We start from the raw sequence: 8,198 nt of genomic DNA on the forward strand, positions 1-8,198 counted from the left end.
AGCGTAGCTGCTTAGGAATACAAAAAAACACGAACAGACAAAACTCAAGAGTGGTTACGATTGTCCCCATCCCAAAAAATATGACACAGTGTATGGAAAGGCTCAGTAAACCAAGGTCCACCACACTAAGAAAACAAAAAGGGACGGTCAATAGAGAATTAAAGGTGCTATATTTAAATGCGCGCAGTGTACGGAACAAGGTAGATGAGCTTGTGGCCCAGATTGTGACTGGCAGGTATGATGTGGTAGGCATCACAGAGACATGGTTACAGGGGGTTCAGGACTGGCATTTAAACATCCAGGGATTCACAACCTATTGAAAAGACAGAGAGGTGGGCAGAGGGGGCGGGGTTGCCTTGTTAATTAGGAATGAAATTAAATCAATAGCACTAAACAACATAGGGTCAGATGATGTGGAGTCTGTGTGGGTAGAGTTGAGGAACCACAAAGGCAAAAAAACCATAATGGGAGTTATGTACAGGCCTCCTAACAGTGGTCAGAACCGGGGGCACAAAATGCACCACAAAATAGAAAGTGCATGTCAGAAAGGCAAGGTCACAGTGATCATGGGGGACTTCAATATGCAGGTGGACTGGGTAAATAATGCTGCCAGTGGACCCAAGGAAAGGGAATTCATTGAATGCTTACAGGAGGGCTTTTTGGAACTGCTTGTGATGGAGCCCACGAGGGAACAGGCCATTCTGGACTTAGTGTTATGTAATGAGCCAGACTTGATTAAAGATCTTAAAGTAAGGGAGCACTTAGGAGGCAGTGATCATAATATGGTCGAATTCAATCTCCAATTTGAAAGAAAGAAGGTAGAATCAGATGTAAAGGTGTTACAGTTAAATAAAGGTAACTACAGGGGCATGAGGGAGCAACTGACAAAAATCAACTGGGAGCAGAGCCTCGTGGGAAAGACAGTAGAACAGCAATGGCAGGAGTTTCTGGGAGTAATTGAGGACACAGTACAGAGGTTCACCCCAAAGAAAAGAAAGGTTATCAGAGGGGGGATTAGGCAGCCATGGCTGACAAAGGAAGTTAGGGAATGCATCAAAGCAAAAGAGAAAGCCTATAATGTGGCAAAGAGTAGTGGGAAGTCAGAAGATTGGGAAGACTACAAAAACAAACAGAGGATAACAAATAAGGAAAGAGAGGATCAAATATGAAGGTAGGCTAGCCAGTAACATTAGGAATGATAGTAAAAGTTTCTTTAAATACATTAAAAACAAACGGGAGGCAAAAGTTGACATTGGGCCGCTCCAAAATGACGCTGGTAATTTTGTGATGGGAGACAAGGAAATAGCTGAGGAACTGAATAAGTACTTTGCGTCAGTCTTCACAGTAGAAGACATGAGTAATATCCCAACAATTCCGGAGAGTCAGGGGGCAGAGTTGAATATGGTAGCTATCACAAAGGAGAAAGTGCTAGAGAAACTAAGAGGTCTAAAAATTGATAAATCCCCGGGCCCAGATGGGCTACATCCTAGAGTTCTAAAGGAGATAGCTGAAGAAATAGTGGAGGCGTTAGTTATGATCTTTCAAAAGTCACTGGAGTCAGGGAAAGTCCCAGAGGATTGGAAAATCACTGTTGTAACCCCAATGTTCAAGAAGGGAACAAGGAAAAATATGGAAAATTATAGGCCAATTAGCCTAACCTCAGTTGTTGGCAAGATTCTAGAATCCATTGTTAAGGATGAGATTTCTAAATTCTTGGAAGTGCTGGGTCGGATTAGGACAAGTCAGCATGGATTTAGTAAGGGGAGGTCGTGCCTGACAAACCTGTTAGAATTCTTTGAAGAGATAACAAATAGGTTAGACCAAGGAGAGCCAATGGATGTTATCTATCTCGACTTCCAAAAGGCCTTTGATAAGGTGCCTCACGGGAGACTGCTGAGTAAAATAAGGACCCATGGTATTCGAGGCAAGGTACTAACATGGATTGACGATTGGCTGTCAGGCAGAAGGCAGAGAGTTGGGATAAAAGGTTATTTTTTGGAATGGCAACCGGTGACGAGTGGTGTCCCGCAGGGTTCAGTGTTGGGGCCACAGCTGTTCTCTTTATATATTAACGATCTAGATGACGGGACTGGGGGCATTCTGGCTAAGTTTGCCGATGATACAAAGATAGGTGGAGGGGCAGGTAGTATGGAGGAGGTGGGGAGGCTGCAGAAAGATTTAGACAGTTTAGGAGAGTGGTCCAAGAAATGGCTGATGAAATTCAACGTGGGCAAGTGCGAGGTCTTGCACTTTGGAAAAAAGAATAGAGGCATGGACTATTTTCTAAACGGTGACAAAATTCATAATGCTGAAGTCGCCACACTACCAGAAGGATGTGGAGGCTTTAGAGAGGGTGCAGAAGAGATTTACCAGAACGTTGCCTGGTATGGAGGGCATTAGCTATGAGGAGCGGTTGAATAAACTCGGTTTGTTCTCACTGGAACGAAGGAGGTTGAGGGGAGATCTGATAGAGGTATACAAAATTATGAGGGGCATAGACAGAGTGGATAGTCAGAGGCTTTTCCCCAGGGTAGAGGGGTCAATTACTAGGGGGCATAGGTTTAAGGTGAGAGGGGCAAGGTTTAGAGTAGATGTACGAGGCAAGTTTTTTACGCAGAGGGTAGTGGGTGCCTGGAACTCGCTACCGGAGGAGATAGTGGAAGCAGGGACGATAGGGACATTTAAGGGGCATCTTGACAAATATATGAATAGGATGGGAATAGAAGGATACGGACCCAGGAAGTGTAGAAGATTGTAGTTTAGTCGGGCAGCATGGTCGGCACGGGCTTGGAGGGCCGAAGGGCCTGTTCCTGTGCTGTACATTTCTTTGTTCTTTGTTCTTTGACTTGGGAGTCCTAGTCCAGGATTCTCTAAAGGTAAACTTGCAGGTTGAGTCCGTAATTAAGAAAGCAAATGCAATGTTGTCATTCATCTCAAGAGGCTTGGAATATAAAAGCAGGGATGTACTTCTGAAGCTTTATAAAGCATTAGTTAGGCCCCATTTAGAATACTGTGAGCAATTTTGGGCCCCACACCTCAGGAAGGACATACTGGCACTGGAGCGGGTCCAGCGGAGATTCACACGGATGATCCCAGGAATGGTAGGCCTAACATACGATGAACGTCTGAGGATCCTGGGATTATATTCATTGGAGTTTAGGAGGTTGAGGGGAGATCTAATAGAAACTTACAAGATAATGAATGGCTTAGATAGGGTGGATGTAGGGAAGTTGTTTCCATTAGCAGGGGAGACTAGGACCCGGGGGCACAGCCTTAGAATAAAAGGGAGTCACTTTAGAACAGAGATGAGGAGAAATTTCTTCAGCCAGAGAGTGATGGGTCTGTGGAATTCATTGCCACAGAGGGCGGTGGAGGCCGGGACGTTGAGTGTCTTTAAGACAGAAGTTGATAAATTCTTGATTTCTCAAGGAATTAAGGGCTATGGAGAGAGAGCGGGTAAATGGAGTTGAAATCAGCCATGATTGAATGGTGGAGTGGACTCGATGGGCCGAATGGCCTTACTTCCACTCCTATGTCTTATGGTCTAAAGCGAGTCTCAATTCTTCCTTCAGTTTTAATAATAATAACCTTTTATTGTCACAAGTATGAAGTTATTGTGAAAGGCCCCTAGTCGCCACATTCCGACGCCTGTTCAAGTAAGCTGGTACAGGAATTGAACCCGCGCTGCTGGCCTTGTTCTGCATCACAAACCAGCTGTCTAGTCCACTGAGCTAAACCAGCCCCATATAATCGCCCATTCTGCGATTAGTCCAGTTGCATCCATCCCTATCTTAGCCTTTCTTTTACTTCCATACACCCGGCAATTGCATTGAGAACCACATAAGATTCTGAAGAGTCTTGATAGGAGGGCCACTGAGAGACTGTTTTCACCGATCGGGGAATCTTAAACATATTGGGGGTGGGGGTGGGGGTGGGGGGCAGTCTCAGGATAAGGGGGCCGATTATTTAAGACTGAGATGAGGAGAAATTACTTCACTCAAAAGGTTGCGAATGGTTGGGATTCTCTGCCCCAGAGATGCTCTATCGTTGGGGATGAAGGGACATTGGGAGAGGGTGGGAAAGTGGAGTTGGAGCTGTGATGGTATTGAACAGCGGAGAAGGCCCGATGGGCCATAGGGTTTCTCCCCGTTCCTACTTTGTGTTTAGCGGGAAAGAAAAAGGACTTGCATTTATACAATAACACTTTCCAGGACCACCTGATGGTGTCTCAAAGAGTTTTGCAGTCAATGGAATACTCTTTGAAATGTAGTTTAGACACTGCAGTTAGAGAGAGAGAGGGGGGGGGGGGGGAGTTGAATGCAGGGTGTTTGACCAGTGTGGTGGAAGGTGATGAGATCGTGACATCACAGAGATCCCACTGTCTTGAACGGGGAAGTTTGGAGCGTTACTGATTGCATTTCCTCAGAGACCTGAGCACATGACCCAGGCCGATGGTTTAATGCTGTATTGAGGGATTGTGGCCTTGTCCGAGGTGCCCCCTTCAGATGAGGCTTCAAAGCCCTCTCGGGTGAACGTCCAAGAACCCATGGCCTTATTTCAGCAGAGATTAGGTGTGCTGGCCAATGGCGCAAAAATAGATCACCTGGACATTATATCGCTGCTGTTGGAGTATTCGTGCAGTTCTGGTCACCGCATTATAGGAAGGATGTGGAAGCATTGGAAAGGGTGCAGAGGGGATTTACCAGGATGTTGCCTGGTATGGAGGGAAGATCTTATGAGGGAAGGCTGAGCGACTTAAGGCTGTTTTCGTTAGAGAGAAGAAGGTTAATTGACGCATACAAGATGATCAGAGGATTAGATAGGTTGGACTGTGAGAGCCTTTTTCCTCGGATGGTGATGTCTAGCACGATGGGACATAGCTTTAAATTGAGGGGAGATAGATATAGGACAGATGTCAGAGGTAGGTTCTTTACTCAGAGAGTAGTAGGGGCGTGGAATGCCCTGCCTGTAACAGTAGTGGACTCGCCAACACTAAGGGTATTCAAATGGTCATTGGATAGACATATGGACGATATGGGAATAGTGTAGATGGGCTTTAGATTGGGTTCACAGGTCGGTGCAACATTGAGGGCCGAAGGGCCTGTACTGCGCTGTAATGTTCTTTGTTCGATGCAATATAGGAAATGTAGAAGCCAATTTTCGCACAGCAAATAAACAGCAATATGTGAATGACCAGACCATCTGGTTTTTTTATGATGTTGAGGGATAATTCTCCCTGCCCTTTCTCAAAACAGTGCCATGGGGTCTTTGATGTCCAACAAAGCAGGCAGATTGGGCCTTGTTTCAGGTCTCACCTGAAAAGCAGCAGCCCCGACAGTGCAGCAGCTCCCTCAGTATTCCTCTGGAGCGTCAGCCTTAGTTTTTGTGCTCCAATCCCAGAGTGGGACATGAACCCACAACCTTCTCATTCAGAGGCCAGGGGGAAATTAGATCAAAATGATCAGGCCAAGCTCAGATGATGACCTAAAATGTTGAATAGTCTCCTGCTGCTCTGTCACGGTTGCGTTCGCGTAGCCCCTTTAACGGAGAAAGAAAAGCATCCCAAGGAAACCAACTACGGAGTCATATTAAAGATGGGGGGTGGGGCAGAGAATGAGAGAGAAAGAGAGAGAGAAAGTCCAGGTCAAAATGGAGGACTCAAAGCAGCAGAGGGAGGTGGAGGATTCCAGGGAGGGAATGTTAAATAAGGAGTAAAGGTAGCTGAAAGCACTGCCACTGGGGCTGAAAGGGGGGCGGGGCGGTATGGGTGATAAGCAGGAGTCAGCGGGCTTGGGGAGAATAGATAGATGGTGTGGGGGTGAGGCAATGGTGGGCATTTCGGCGAGATAGGTGTCTGGTGCACACAGATCCTCCAGGAGTCATAGAATCCCCAGAGTGCGGGAGGCCATTCAGCCCATCGAGTCTGCACCGAGCGTCTGAGATAGCATCCTATCTAGGCCCACTGCCCCACCCAACCTGCACATCTTTGGACACTAAGGGACAATTTAGCATGGCCAATCCGTCTAACCTGCACACCTTTGGGCTGTGGGAGGAAACCGGAGCACCCGGAGGAAACCCACGCAGACACGGGGGAGAACGTGCAGACTCCGCACAGACAGTGACCCAAGGGCGGAACTGAACCCGGGTCACTGGCGCTGTGAGGCAGCAGTGCTAACCTCTGTGCCATACTGCTCTTCCGGGAAGGAAGGGGGGGAACATGGGGAACAGGACAAGTACATTTTAGTAAAATCCAGATGGTTCAAGGATGTGATGAAATGTAATCAACTGATAATTAAATTTAAAACATTTCATCTTGTCTCAATTAAACATGATTAAGTTGTTTGATGGAGGAACAGCTGATGAGGGTAGGGCGGTTGCTATCCTATACATGGACTTTCAAAAGACGTTTGGTAAAGTGTCACTTAAAACTCCTGCCGATGTCCGAAGGTCGTGTTTAATTTTGGAGAGCACACTTTCAGAAGGATGTCAAGGGCCTTGGGGAGGGTGCAGAGGAGGTCTACTCTTTGGATACATCGAGGATGAGGGACTCCAGTTATGTGCAGAGAAACACTGGGGTTGTTCTCCTTATCACTGACGTTCAAGGGGCATTTAATAGAGGTGTCACAAAACGCTCTCATCATTTCGAACAGCAAATGAGGACAAACGGGTTCCGCTGAGGGTCAGGACCTAAGGGAAGTGACAAAAGAAATAGAGGGGGGCAGAACTGGACAAGTTATTTTACGCACTGAGTTGCTATGATCTGGAATGCGCAGTCTAGGTGGGAGCAGAGCTCGCTTTCCAAAGGGAATTGGATAAGTATTTCAAGAAGAAAACTTTTTCTCCTGGGCTGGTGTAGCCCAGTGGGCTAGACAGCTGGTTTGTGATGCAGAACAAGGCGAGCAGCGCGGGTTCAATTCCCGTACCAACTTACCCGAACAGGTGATGGAATGTGGCGACTAGGGGCTTTTCACAGTGACTTCATACTTGTGACAATAAACGATTATTATTATTGTTAGGTTATGGGGAAAGAGCGGGGAGCATTAAACTAATCGGATAACTCTCTCAAAGAGAGGATGATGGGCTGAATGGGTTCCATCTGTGCTACAGGATTTTAGTGTACAGCTTGCTGTGCCACATGCATTTCAAATAGCTTCAGGTTTATGACACAGCTCTGATGACTAAGAGAGTGTCGTGTTAGCTATGAATTATTTTTCATGGATTCTTAAATCCAAATTGTTCAGGGCTGCACCACAGGCGAAGCTTCATAGAGCAACAACAGGCTGTGTTCCAGAGCTGCAGCATTTGTCTCTCTCTCTGCCTCGTGTCTGACACGGCTCTCATTTCCTGAAGCAAAGTTCAGGCTTAAATTCCGCCCCCCGCCCCCTTTAAGCCAGCCGGAAACAAAGTGAAGTTGAACGAGCTTCATCGCCTGGCCTGCATTTAACTCCTCGCAATCACTCAACACAGTGGACCATGTGGCTTCTGCAGGAGAACTCTCATCGCTCGAGTCATGAAGCTCATGGGATCAAGCACCACTAGAGAGGCTGGAGGACATACTCCAATGTGTTATGGAGTGTTATCCTCTCGGAGGCACTCCCTGTCTGACCTTTCATTTAGAAAGAAAAGATCTCATTGCACTGGTCAATAGAAGATTGGGTTGGGGGGGGGGGGGGGGGGGGGGGAGTTCTCCGCAGTGCCCTGAACACTATTGAACCCTCAAACAACAAAATAATTGTCACAGTAGGCTTACATTAACACTGCAATGAAGTTACTGTGAAAATCCCTTTTGTGAGGGCCACGAAGAATCCAGCACGAGTTTTAAGGATACAAAGAAATAACATTTATTTACAATACACAACAGCAGCAGCAGCAACTTCGCTTGCTGCTCACTCCTTGCTGGCTGGTTCCAAACTGGCCAGCTTTATTTATACAGGGAGTCTGCTAATGATTATAACAATCCCCCAGTCACCACACTCCTGATGCCAGTTCGGGTACACAGAGGGAGAATTCGGAATGTCCAAATTACCCAACAGCACATCTTTCGGAACTTGTGGGAGGAAACCGGAGCACCCGGAGGAAACCCACGCAGACACAGGGAAGAACGTGCAGACTCTGCACAGACAGTGACCCAAGCCGGAATCGAACCTGGGACCCTGGCGCTGTGAAGCAACAGTGCTAACCACTGTGCTACCGTGCTG

This window comes from Scyliorhinus torazame, chromosome 12, assembly GCF_047496885.1.
Source record: "Scyliorhinus torazame isolate Kashiwa2021f chromosome 12, sScyTor2.1, whole genome shotgun sequence".
In the NCBI taxonomy this organism is placed as follows: domain Eukaryota; kingdom Metazoa; phylum Chordata; class Chondrichthyes; order Carcharhiniformes; family Scyliorhinidae; genus Scyliorhinus; species Scyliorhinus torazame.